Raw genomic sequence first — 14093 nt, 5'->3', positions numbered from 1 at the left:
TTTATTTTTTTTTCCACGGGGTACGCGTACCTACGTGTACACCGTGATTTATTTATTTATTTATTTATTTTTTGGGCCTTGGGGGTCCTTGTGGAACCCCCTAAGCAGGCCTAGGGGGTCAGGGTGTTTCTACCCTGCCCCCTTTGTGTTTTTTTCCACCTTTGTTTCACTGCTTTCTTGTGGCTCGGTTCCACCGAGGCGCAAGATGGCTGCCAACACTTCCTGGTTTGGAGTGTTGACAGCCAATTAGCACTCAGCTCGTGCTCGAGAAGGTACGCGTGCGGTACTCGCCTATAGATCTGCGAACCGAACTCTACCTTTTTGCCAAATTTGGTGTAATTCCGTTCAGCCGTTCGAGCTGTAGCCCTGGCTAAAGGTCCTATGGAAAGGAGCGGAGCAGGCCATTTTCTTGGAGAATTTCGCAAAGATTCGTCCACCGGCGCCAAAGTTATTCCAAATAGAATGTTGCGGATTTCCTATGGAAACTAGGTCCTAACTATAACTACCCACTGGCGACCGCCAGTAGGTAATATACATATATATATATATACTTATATAATTACAAAGGTCTCTAAAGCTTATCCAACTATGGAGAGAATTCAACGTATAATGGAAATAACAGCTTCACTTTCAAGAAAAGAGTACACTTCTGTGCAGACATTCAAGTTCATGTTAAGAATGATGTCTTCTTGCATTTCACTGATTGCAAATTGTCGTCTACACATGAGACCATTGCAGAAGAATTAGACATACCATCAGGGCCGGACTGAGAATGAAAACCGGCCCTGGCAAAGTGCTCGGCCGGCCCCCAGGGGGTGCGACCGAGCTCTTTGCCGGGGCCGGTTTCCGGCCGTTTTTGTTACGGGGCCGATTTTGCAGCTAAACGACCCTGTAACAAAAACGGCCCCCAGGGCCCAAAACCGGCCCCCACCCTTGCGGCGCACCGGGGGATTGCCCGGTGCCCGCAACGGCCAGTCCGGGCATGCATACCATAGATACAAACCCAAGGTACGTTTGAGGACATAGGGGGTAAGATGGTGGACGGACTTCAGTCCATCTGCCATCGTGTCAGGGAGTGGGAGAGCTCGCTTACAAGCCATGAAGGTCGCATCTGCTATCTTTAACATTGCGGCGGGTGCTGTTAGCTGCAGCACCCACTGTAATGTTAAAAATGCACTGTTTACATTTCCCAGCACTACGTGGCATGCACCAGGCGGTGCCTGCCACATGGTGTAGGGAAATGTAGGGGGTCACCATAGGTGTCCCCCAAGTGCAAATCCAAATCCCCATAGTCAATTCCCACCAGCCTTTCCATGGGGGGGGGAACCACCATGGAAAGGCTAGCGGCGAGCCACCATTTTGAGGATGTGGGTGCGTCCAAAAGGCAATCGTAACGATTACCTCTGTCGGACCCATGCCGTCGGGCTCCCCGCCCGCCAGCACACTGCCCGCCATCACAATCTGGTGGGCGATAAAGGGCCTTACAATGGCGGTGAACCCACCACCGACAGCCTGTTGATGGCGGGTTCACAGCCATCGTAAACAGGCCATGGTCACTTTTACCCCAACTGTGAAACTAGCAATGTCATGGTGAGGAAAAAGGGAAAATATCTCTCTGAACCTTTCATTCATAATGTTGCATTCCCATTTTGTGATGATAATTGATGGTTCCATAGTAGGTTGGGGAGCTCACATTCATGAAACTGGAAATTCAAGGAAAGTGGTCCTTTCAAGAGTCCAAAATTCACATCGATCTGCCAGAGTTAAAAGCTGTTTTCCCAGGCCTACAATATTTTCTTTCTAGAAGTTGCAATTCATCTGTTTTATTGAGGATGGACAATACCACAACCATGTTCTACCTCACCAAGCAAGGGGGGAAAAGTCAAAGATACTGTCCTCTCAAAATCAGCAAATATGAAAATGGTTATTTACCCACAACATCTCTTTAACCCCTAGGCCGCAGCGGTAATTCCGCCGCGGCGCTGGGGAGAGGGTCTGTGCGGCACCGCCATGCTCGTGACGGAACTATTCTCATGAGCCACGGGCGCGGTGTGCTTGTGACGGAGTGGTTCCGTCTTGGCCCCGCCCGCTCAATAGAACGTCCGCGCAGGCGTGGAATTCCTGCAGCGTGGACGGGGCGGCCGCGCCGTGACGGAACAACTCCATCACCAGCACTGCGCGTCCGTGGCTCGTGACGGAGTGGTTCCATCACGAGCACAGAAGAGTTTAACAGTGGAGCACCTTCCAGTGGTGCACAATCAATGAGCAGATTCTCTGAGCAAAACTTCGAAACAGTGTCACAAACTGGAAATTAACCAGCAGCAGTTGCTTCGGGTCTTCAAACAGTGGTGTACCCCAAATCTGGATTTGTTTGCAACCCGTCAAAACAAGAAATTAAACATTTTTGCAAGCAGATTTCTTCAGAAAACGTCTTTTGGGTGTGCATTTCTAAAAGCCTAGACCGAAATGTTAGCTTATGCTTTTCCACGTTCCTCTGTCATCCCAAAGTTATTCAGAAAACGAAGCACGAACCGTGCCGCCTCATTCTGATAGTTCCAACGTGGTCAAGGCAATATTGGTATACAAAGCTTCTTCTATCAGTATGCCCACACATTCAATTCTCACCTGTGGAGAATCTCATTTCCATGAACAAAGTTTAGATTTTTCATCCGCAAATACAGTCACTCAATTTATCAGCTTGGCTCTTCACGACAGTGTTTTGATTGCTGAATATTCCACAGGAATGTAAATCAGTTCTGGAGCAGTCATGCGCCATGGCCACAAGTATATCCTACTGCGCAGAATGGAAAAGATTCTGCTATTGCTGTATCAATAATAATCTACACCCCTTTAAATCTTCTCTGGAACAGTTGCTGCCTCACCTTCTTCATCTAGCGAAGTCTGGCCTAGACGTTCATTTAAAGTACATTTAGCAGCAATTTTGAGATTTTGGAGAAAGAGAGAATACTTCTCTTTGTGGTCTAATAGACTAATTAAGGAATACATGGAAGGACTGTTCAGAGCTTTTTCTCCTGTGAAACTTCATCCGGTATCCTGGGAGTTAAATACAGACCTATCACAGCTCATCAAAGACCTAAATCTATTCATGAGGTGGACATAAAATATGTATCGTGGAATATGGCCTTTCTCCTGGCCCTAACTTCAGCAAGAGGAATACGGGAAATTGAATATTTTATAGTTGCAGAACCTTTCTTGCAATTCAAGGATGAAAGAGTGACTCAGCGACACCCCTCGCAGCGGATCACGCGCCAGTCGGGGCAGGACGAGGGGGTGAAGGTCCCGACGAACCCTCCCGGGCGGAGCTGCTGAGGGCGATCCAGGGGTCCCATTCCGCCCTGGAGCGACAAATTGAAACGGTGTCCATAGATGTGAATTTACTACGGACAGATCTGCGAAAGGTGGCAGATAAGGTTTCTGATGCAGAGGGGAATATGGTCCAGCTGCAGGGAGAGGTGGTGTCCCTCAAAAAACAGTCTCACAGCTTACTGCCACGACGGGGGCACTGGAACGAAGGGCAGAAGACGCAGAAGGGAGGGCATGCCGCAGCAACATTGGGGTTCTCGGCATTCCGGAACGGGCGGAGGCGGGCAACGCAGAGCGCTTTCTGGAGCACTGGATTCATACAACACTATGCCCCACGGGTCTGTCTGAGATCTTTGTGATTGAGCAGGCCCATAGAGCATTGGTTCCACCACCGAGACCGGGAGCCCCTCTGCAAGCCCTCATTGCCAAGATCCTCAATTATCGGGATAGGGACTGCATCCTGAGGGCGGCGAGGGAGACTGCAAACCTCACCTTTGAAAATGCCAGAGTCTCCATCTATCTGGATTACACCCAAAAGGTGCAGGAGCAGTAGAGGTCCTTTCTGGCAGTCAAACAGAAGCTTCGGGAGCTACACCTAAAGTACATGCTGCTCTACCCGGCTAAGCTGAAGGTTATATCCCAGGGAAAGGCGCATTTTTTTGAAGCCCCTTAAGAAGTATGGGAGTGGCTAGAGATCAGAGGGGATGGCCTCCCCCCAGGTGAACGGGGGGGAGCCCGAAGTACTTTGGGGGACACGACCATCGGGGAGGCGCACAAGCAGATGAAGACGTCTCTCAGACACTGTTGAGCGCAAGAAGAGGTGGCGTGTCACGGTGGGAGATCATGGGGTCCTCTGCCTAGAACCGACTGAGTCTGAAGGCTTGCCGGTGACATCGATGACTCCCCTTCGGGGGTAGGTACTGGTCCCAGACACCCTGCAGCCCACCACAGATACTCTCCCGCCTCCCACTACCCCGATTCCTGAGACAGCGGGGGACCAGTTGGTTGCCTCGTCGGTCCCGTCTTGAGGGATGGGTATGGCTGTGTATTGCTTGTTCGACACCGTGACTGGTGGCCGACCTACCTAAGCCCTCTCGCAAGGGAGAGAATGTTTTCAGGTTATTGGCATTGGGGGAAGATGCTGATCGTCGGGGGGCGAAGGGTCTGACAAATTATGTGTATTTCAACTGTGACGGTCCGAACCCTATGTTAATGCTGAGATAGCTGCCTTGCTGGGAGCTGGGTGGGGGGAGGAGAGTCTCCTTTTTATTTTTCGGTTGGTTTAGCCCTGTTGGGCGAATGGGGTGGCTGTGCACGTCCTGGCACCAGCAGGGGAAGGGCATTTTGGCAAGTTTTGTTGTTGCAAGTATATTGCTCGTGGGGGGTGGAGGGGGTTTTGGAAGGGGTTGTTGAGGGGGAATATTTCAGGCATCGTATGTATTACATTTCAGGCACGGGTTGGAGTGACACCATGGGTAGAGTACTATTGCTGGTTTGGCTACATCATCAGACATGGAGTATAAGTTTATGAGCTGGAACGTGAGGGGGCTGGGCACATGCACTAAGAGATATAGGGTCCTTTCTCTCCTTCGCAGACATAGGGTCTCCATTGCGTGCCTCCAAGAGACCCACCTTGCAGATGAGGGAGCTCAGAAATTGAGAAAAAAGTGGCAGGCCAAGTATTCCACTCATCATTTTCCACATACACTAGAGGGGTACTGATTTGGGTGGCACCTGGTGTCCCGTTCGCTATCCAATATGTGGAGGCGGATATCCACGGTAGATACCTGCTTCTTCGGGCGAAACTGGATGGGAGGGAAGTCATTATACTAAACACATATGCACCCAACACGCATGACCCGGTCTTTTTCCAGATCCTCCAGGAGGTCCTGATCCATGACCTAGAGGCGCCAGTGCTTTGGTTCAGGGATTTTAATTGTGTCCTTGATCCTGTCCTGGATAGGCACAAAGTCCCGTATGACTGTACAGCTTAGGGAGGTCATGGAGAATATAGGAGCTGTTGATGTTTGGCGCCAGAGAAACCTGACACAGAAAGTGTATTCCTGTTTTTCCCCCACTCACAACACGCACAGTCGCTTAGATAGGGTATTAGTGGCAAATGCAGAGTCCAATATGTCCCTTGAGGTTACCCACCAGGCTTGGTTCTGATCTAATCACTCCCCGGTAGTGTGCATGGTGCAATGGGGAGCCCCGGTTTCCCACCCCCGGACTTGGAGGTTGCCAGCGGATTGAGGACCAGGTGGGGAAAGCTCATGTGGAGACAGCTCTCAGGGATTACGTGGATCTTAACTGGGAGTAGGGGGGACTTACCCTGGCCACCAGGTGGGAGGCCCTGAAGGCAGTGGTGAGGGGGGCGTGTATGGGTCTCACCTAAGGGGCCCGGAAACAGCTCCATCAGGACCTCCAGAAGGCGGAGGATACTCTTTTGAATGTACAAACCTCGACGGTCACTGACGCCTTACAGCAGGAGGAGGAGCAGACTGGCCGGACTCATGTACATGACATCCTCGATCGGCTTGACAAATATACCCTCGGTCAATATAAGCAGCGCCTTCAAAGGGAGGGTGATAAGTCACGGCGTCTTTTGGCATTTATCCTCCGGAAGGAGCAGGCCCCAGAGCGTATTGTTGCACTGCGGGATCCAACCGGGGCCATGGTTCACTCGGAAAGGGGTATCCTCGGGGTTCTCCAGTCCCATTTACAATGGGTATATACCTCGGACCCCGCTATCACCGAGGCCTCTTATTTCCCTTACCTTCAAGGGCTGACCCTGCAGACCCTCTCCGAGGCGGCACGGGAGGAGTTGGATGAGGCCCTAACGCTGGGGGAGGTGCATACAGCTTTGGGCCGCCTGCCGCGTGCTAAGTCCCCCGGGAGCGATGGGTTCCCTCCTGAATTCTATCCGGAGTTCGGGGGTACACTTTCCCGCCTCCTCTTGCAGGTATTTCTCGAAGCGTTTGAGAGTGGAACTCTCCCACTGAGTATGACACGGGGGAAATTTGTATGATCCTGAAACCGGGAGGGGACAAGCATGACCCTTCTTCGTATCGTCCGATCACTATGATTACTACTGACGTGAAGATCTTGACCAAGCTGCTGGCCACCGGCCTGGCACCGTATATGCCCCATCTGGTCCACACGGACCAGTATGGGTTTATTCCTGGGCGTAATACAGCCATGAACCTACGGCGCTTGAATCACATTAAACATGAGGTACAGGGCAGCGAGGAGCAGATGGTTCTGGTATCCATCGACCTCGCTAAAGCATTTGATACAGTTGATTGGAGGTATCTCCAGGGGGTCCTCCGAGCGGTGGGCTTGGGCCCCAACTTTTGCCAATGGATCCGCATCCTATATAAGTCCCCTCGTGCCAGGGTACGACTTGGAGCTGCGCGATCGGAGGAGTGGCACCTGGGACGGGGTACACGACAGGGGTGTCCCCTCTTGCCACTCCTCTTTGCCCTGGCCATAGAGCCCTTTGCTGTTCGGGTCCGCACGGAGATGTCACAATGGGGCATTCCGGTGGGAGACACATGCAATGTCATCTCTCTGTATGCAGATGTCGCCTTGTTTTATTTGAAAACCCCGAGGGAGGCACTCCCGATATTGGTGTACCACCTGGATCGGTTCGGTGAGGCGTCGGGACTAAGGCTCAACCGCAACAAGTCTCAGATCTTCCCGCTGTCGGGCCTTGACTCAGTGCCCCTGGAGGACTTGCCGGAGCTTGGGCTGCAAAGGGAACGGGAGGGCTTCCGTTATCTTGGTATTCAAGTGGCCTCGGCAGACTCACAATTGCTGGCCCGGAATATTGATCGGGTAATCCAGTTCCTGTAACAATCTGTGTCCTTTTGGAATTCCCTGCCACTATCCTTAATGGGTCGTCTGGCCGTCGCAAAGATGGTAATGCTGCCGAGCTCGCTATACTTCCTCCAAAATATGCTGTGTCCTCTTCCCCCTAGATGCTGCTCACATCCCTGCTTTGGGCGGGCCGGTGCAGTAGGGTAGCTCTTCACACTGTCGTTCGCACATACAAGGAGGGAGATCTAAAGGCCCCGCGCTTTGACTTATATTATTACGCGTCGCAGCTGCAACCTGCGGCCAGGTAGTTCGCAGATGCGGATAATTGGGAGACGAGCACTTCGGCGGGCGGAGCGACTGTGCTGGAGCTACAGGTCGCATTGATGCAGGGAAGGGGGGGCGAATGAAAATTTTCCCAACATTGTGCGTCACACGGCGGGCGTCTGGCAGCGATTTGTAGAGAGGGTCCTGCGGAGAGCGCCCTTCCATAGAGAACTCCTGGTCTGGATACTGGTCCCTCTGGTGGCAATGGAACAACAAATGTCCTTCCGTAACTGGCGGGAGGGGGGCTGTGAGGTTCTGGCCGATCTATACCCTAACGAGTCCTTCTTGATGTAGGATCAGGTGGAGGAGACCTTTGGCCTCGGAAGAGGGCAGTATCTGCACTATCAGGGACTGCACGATGTGGTGCGGACGACCAGGCCTCAGTGTCCGGATGCACCCCCACTGACTCACACCTTACACATTCTTCTGTCCTGCGGCAGGGGGCGCAGACTGATCTCCCTGCTATTAAAAAGGACTCCGCCCCACCGGTGCCACCGGCTTTGGTAGCCTGGGAGGTGGATCTTGGCGCCCCGGTGGAACAGGGGCAGCGCAAGCGAATAGGGGCTCTCACGCGTAAGGTCTCATGTAATGCTCGATTCAAACTGATACACTTTAACTTCCTGCACCGTACCTACCTAATCCCGATCTCGTTGAGGCGTTTATCTGATGACAGGAGGGACTTCATGTCAGACCATGTTTAAAATTTTATATAGACAGAACAAATACTTTTAGATAGTCAGACCAGCTTCTTATATCTTTTGCCTCAACTACGAAGGGCTATGCTTTGTCAAGGAGCAGTATATCTCGTTAGGTTTCTTCAGAGATTACTTTTTGCCACGACAAAGCAGGAAGGCCACTGTCAGCAAAGGTTATGGCAAATTCTACTAAAAAAGTGTCTGTGTCCATAGCCCTGTTTGCTGTAGTGTCACTACCGGATATTTACAGAGCAGAAACGTTGACTAATGTCCACACATTCACCAGACATTATTTTTGGGACTCGTTGTGTAAGGCTGACAAAGCCATTGGACATTTTCCATTTTACATGTTTGAAATATTTACAAGTTAGTTTTTTCTATTGATAGTTGACTTCTTACTCATTATTATTCAATTATTTATTAATTAACTTCCCAACCCCTCCTCCTACAAACCTAGCAACACACACCTAAATTAAACTTGGCCCAAAGGGTGGACTCAATGCTATGTAGGAGGCAAGTTTTAAAACATGGGTGGTGTTCTTAGAATAAAAGAGGTGCACCTTTTATTACACTTCGTGCAACTATTAATGTTAATGAATAATATTGCTTTACTATATACTGAAGTTGTATTGATTCTCTTTTTTAAACCCTTTGGGCCAGATTTACTATTCTCATGCAGTCGTAAATGCTGCACTACATGAAAAGAGAGCACCAAATGTATTTGGCACCCCCCCCCAACTCCGGTGCTGAAATCAGCATAGACTGACTTCAGCCCTTTTCCCATTTTGTATGTGTGTTGTACAGTGCAGCACACGTACAAAGTTGAAAAGTAAAGCATTTCTACTTCCTTGTGCCTACTTTAAAAGGGCGGAGTTTTCTGACGCTAAACCCTGTCTACTTCGTTTAGTAAATTGGGTTTAGGCCATGCCCCACCCAAGGTACGCACCCTTGGCGCTAAGTAATGACCTTCCACCCCAGCATGGAGCACTCATATATTTTGTATTAACTAATGGTTCAGCCTCTCTGAAGTACTTTGCACCTGATCACATTACCTCAGTGTTTGGTCTGTGCACTCTAAGGTACTCACTGTGAGACATTTGACCTATTTGGTACTCTTCCAAATAGTAGTTGATTTGCTGTCACACTTGGTTCATTCTGGCACCACCCGCATACACCTCCTCAATGCACTCCAGCACTCGGGGATTTCACACGTTACAATTTATTGCTCAGGCTTTGCAATGTAGAATATTAATTATTTGCAACTTAACTTTATGTACTGAGTCATTTACACTGGGTCTTAGTGCTAATCTTGCTTTCCTTAACCAAGAAAGCAGTTACCACTATTGTTTTACCAAGAAGTCATTCCCACTCAAGGATTTCTTTTTCAGTATGTCACCTTTGCTTTTTATTTTTCGGGAGGGAAGCCCCTTGAATTTGCCTATCCTCTCTCCTCACACATTCTTCTCCAGGTCATACCTCGAACTCCTTACCACGCAATTTTGGTTATGACTTCCTTAGTGAAAATCATGAGCTTTTCATATTGTTGTATGTCAGAATCACAGAATCCCATCTACACTGACCTTGCTTCGTCTCAAAGCGTTTGTAACAAAGCCTACATTAGAAACTGCAAAAATCCAGTGCAGTATGAAGTGCTACATTTAAAATACGTTTTTTAAAATATTATTACAAATAAACACATGCACCAGCACACCTGCAGTATTCATACCACACAATTCGTACCTGCACATTATGGATTTTGGAAACAATCAAGGCACACGCATCAGGTCCAAAGGTGAGTCACTGTATGCTCTTAACTGTACTAGAGTTTATATTCTAACTCCCACATCGAAAGTTTGCTGGGCCTTTGTCATAATACCACATTTCCGGTAGTTGTGACATTAACACAAATGTAGACATATATGGGGACTAAATTGCAAAAGACATGGAACGTATGGGCTTGAATTGAGGTTTTGGTGGATAGAGTACACTCAGTCAGGCGGGTGGAGCTCATTACCTCTGACATACTGATGGACTACCATCTGCCTTACTTAAGGGTGACCGCTGGTCCAGTAGTCATCTCTATACACTGAAAAGAACCACCATCATGGTTGTTCCTTTCAATGTACAAAAGCTTTGGCGTCAGCTGCCATCAGTTTTGACAGTTTTAAGTTTTGTTTTTGTTTTTAATAAACTAACTCCCAAAGCAGGAACAAAATTAATGACCCCCAAACCCTGAGAGGTCATTATTTTTTCCCCATTCCTCACCACCAGGGTTTTTCCTGGCAGTGATGGCCAGGACAAACACCCATTACACTGCCCACCCTAAATGAGGCGGCGGTGTAATGTCCTTCCTCCCACAGCTCCTAATCCGTCGAGCCATCAAAAGAAGCATTCAGTTGACAGCCAACGAGGATCCATCAACAGAATACTTAAGGTCCACCCATTTCTAAATGGGGCCAACGCACCAAGGGTTTGGCAGGCACAGTACTCAATTACGTTTGCAAGGCAGTACCCTATCTGCCAAAGTCTAAACCAGGCCCCAAGTTTCCTCATGTTTTCCACATACAAAGGGGCAGAGCTACCATCAGCATTCTGTTAGCGGTAACAGGAATAGTTTCTCATGCAGGGAAGTGCCATGGCTGCATTTCTTAATATGGCAATAACAAGTTTCTCTAAATCTAAAAATTGCACTTAATGCACACAAATCATTTTATTCCACATTTAATACTTTCAAATAATTTTGATGAGGACCTAGGGGTTGATATTTTAATAAATATAAAGTAATGCCCAAACACCTTGGTGATAATACCAGCCCATCTTACCCACCATGCTAAAGTAGGAGAGGACACAGCTTTGTGTGGTTTTTTAATGGCAATAAGGAGTTGATGTTCACCGGGCAGGTGAATATCTTCAGTCATAGCCTTGTAAACTTTCAGACATCAAACAACACATAACTTGAGGGAATCTGCGAAAGCCGGATATGTAACAACATTGGAGTTACAATTGGGGGTGGGGTCGCACACTACTCACACACCAGCGGGATCGCCCCTAAGGACTGTGGTAAGTGTAGTTCGTGTTCCGCGATGCATCTTCTTTCGATTCTCTGCTATCTTCGCCATCCCTGGACACGTGTTTCGGGGTATTTACCCCTCATCAGCAGGGATTAGGCCGTGTTCTGGGGTTGCCGGTGGCTGCCATATATTGCCAGGTTTAGTACCACTCAGGCGCGCAGGTGCGGGGTCCCAGGCTCGTCAGCCAACTGCTCAAGGGAGCTTTAACATTACAATTGGGGGTGGGGTCGCACACTACTCACACACCAGCGGGATCGCCCCTAAGGACTGTGGTAAGTGTAGTTTGTGTTCCGCGATGCATCTTCTTTCAATTCTCTGCTATCTTCGCCATCCCTGGACACGTGTTTCGGGGTATTTACCCCATATCAGCAGGGATTAGGCCGTGTTCTGGGGTTGCCGGTGGCTGCCATATATTGCCAGGTTTAGTACCACTCAGGCGCGCAGGTGCGGGGTCCCAGGCTCGTCAGCCAACTGCTCAAGGGAGCTTTAACATTACAATTGAGGGTGGGGTCGCACACTACTCACACACCAGTGGGATCGCCCCTAAGGACTGTGGTAAGTGTAGTTCGTGTTCCGCGATGCATCTTCTTTCGATTCTCTGCTATCTTCGCCATCCCTAAACACGTGTTTCGGGGTATTTACCCCTCATCAGCAGGGATTAGGCCGTGTTCTGGGGTTGCCGGTGGCTGCCATATATTGCCAGGTTTAGTACCACTCAGGCGCGCAGGTGCGGGGTCCCAGGCTCGTCAGCCAACTGCTCAAGGGAGCTTTAACATTACAATTGGGGGTGGGGTCGCACACTACTCACACACCAGCGGGATCGCCCCCAAGGACTGTGGTAGGTGTAGTTCGTGTTCCGCGATGCATCTTCTTTCGATTCTCTGCTATCTTCGCCATCCCTGGACACGTGTTTCGGGGTATTTACCCCTCATCAGCAGGGATTAGGCCGTGTTCTGGGATTGCCGGTGGCTGCCATATATTGCCAGGTTTAGTACAACTCAGGCGCGCCGGTGCGGGGTCCCAGGCTCGTCAGCCAACTGCTCAAGGGAGCTTTAACATTACAATTGGGGGTGGGGTCGCACACTACTCACACACCAGCAGGATCGCCCCTAAGGACTGTGGTAAGTGTAGTTCGTGTTCCGCGATGCATCTTCTTTCGATTCTCTACTATCTTCGCCATCCCTGGACACGTGTTTCGGGGTATTTACCCCTCATCAGCAGGGATTAGGCCGTGTTCTGGGGTTGCCGGTGGCTGCCATATATTGCCAGGTTTAGTACCACTCAGGCGCGCAGGTGCGGGGTCCCAGGCTCGTCAGCCAACTGCTCAAGGGAGCTTTAACATTACAATTGGGGGTGGGGTCGCACACTACTCACACACCAGCGGGATCGCCCCTAAGGACTGTGGTAAGTGTAGTTCGTGTTCCGCGATGCATCTTCTTTCGATTCTCTGCTATCTTCGCCATCCCTGGACACGTGTTTCGGGGTATTTACCCCTCATCAGCAGGGATTAGGCCGTGTTCTGGGGTTGCCGGTGGTTGCCAGATATTGGCAGGTTTAGTACCACTCAGGCGCGCAGATGCGGGGTCCCAGGCTCGTCAGCCAACTGCTCAAGGGAGCTTTAACATTACAATTGGGGGTGGGGTCGCACACTACTCACACACCAGCGGGATCGCCCCTAAGGACTGTGGTAAGTGTAGTTCGTGTTCCGCGATGCATCTTCTTTCGATTCTCTGCTATCTTCGCCATCCCTGGACACGTGTTTTGGGGTATTTACCCCTCATCTGCAGGGATTAGGCCGTGTTCTGGGGTTGCCGGTGGCTACCATATATTGCCAGGTTTAGTACCACTCAGGCCCGCAGGTGCGGGGTCCCAGGCTCGTCAGCCAACTCCTCAAGGGAGCTTTAACATTACAATTGGGGGTGGGGTCGCACACTACTCACACACCAGCGGGATCGCCCCTAAGGACTATGATAAATGTAGTTACGTGTTCCGCGATTCATCTTCTTTCGATTCTCTGCTATCTTCGCTGTCTTCGCCATCCCTGGACACGTGTTTCGGGGTATTTACCCCTCATCAGAAGGGATTAGGCCGTGTTCTGGGGTTACCGGTGGCTGCCAAATATCTGCCAGGTTTAGTACCACTCAGGCGCGTAGGTGCGGGGTCCCAGGCTCGTCAGCCAAGTGCTCGAGGGAGCTTTAACATTACAATTGGGGGTGGGGTCGCACACTACTCACACACCAGCGGTATCGCCCCTAAGGACTATGGAAAATGTAGTTCGTGTTCCGCGATGCATCTTCTTTCGATTCTCTGCTATCTTCGCCATCCCTGGACACGTGTTTCGGGGTATTTACCCCTCATCAGCAGGGATTAGGCCGTGTTCTGGGGTTGCCGGTGGCTGCCAAATGTTGCCAGGTTTAGTACCACTCAGGCGCGCAGGTGCGGGGTCCCAGGCTCGTCAGCCAACTGCTCAAGGGAGCTTTAACATTACACTTGGGGGTGGGGTCGCACACTACTCACACACCAGCAGGATCGCCCCTAAGGACTGTGGTAAGTGTAGTTCGTGTTCCGCGATGCATCTTCTTTCGATTCTCTGCTATCTTCGCCATCCCTGGACACGTGTTTTGGGGTATTTACCCCTCATCAGCAGGGATTAGGCCAAGTTCTGGGGTTGCCGGTGGCTGCTATATATTGCCAGGTTTAGTACCACTCAGGCGCGCAGGTGCGGGGTCCCAGGCTCGTCAGCCAACTCCTCAAGGGAGCTTTAACATTACAATTGGGGGTGGGGTCGCACACTACTCACACACCAGCGGGATCGCCCCTAAGGACTGTGGTAAGTGTAGTTCGTGTTCCGCAATGCATC

Source organism: Lissotriton helveticus, chromosome 3_1 (assembly GCF_964261635.1).
Source record: "Lissotriton helveticus chromosome 3_1, aLisHel1.1, whole genome shotgun sequence".
In the NCBI taxonomy this organism is placed as follows: Eukaryota; Metazoa; Chordata; class Amphibia; order Caudata; family Salamandridae; genus Lissotriton; species Lissotriton helveticus.
Note: the sequence above shows the minus strand (reverse complement) of the source record.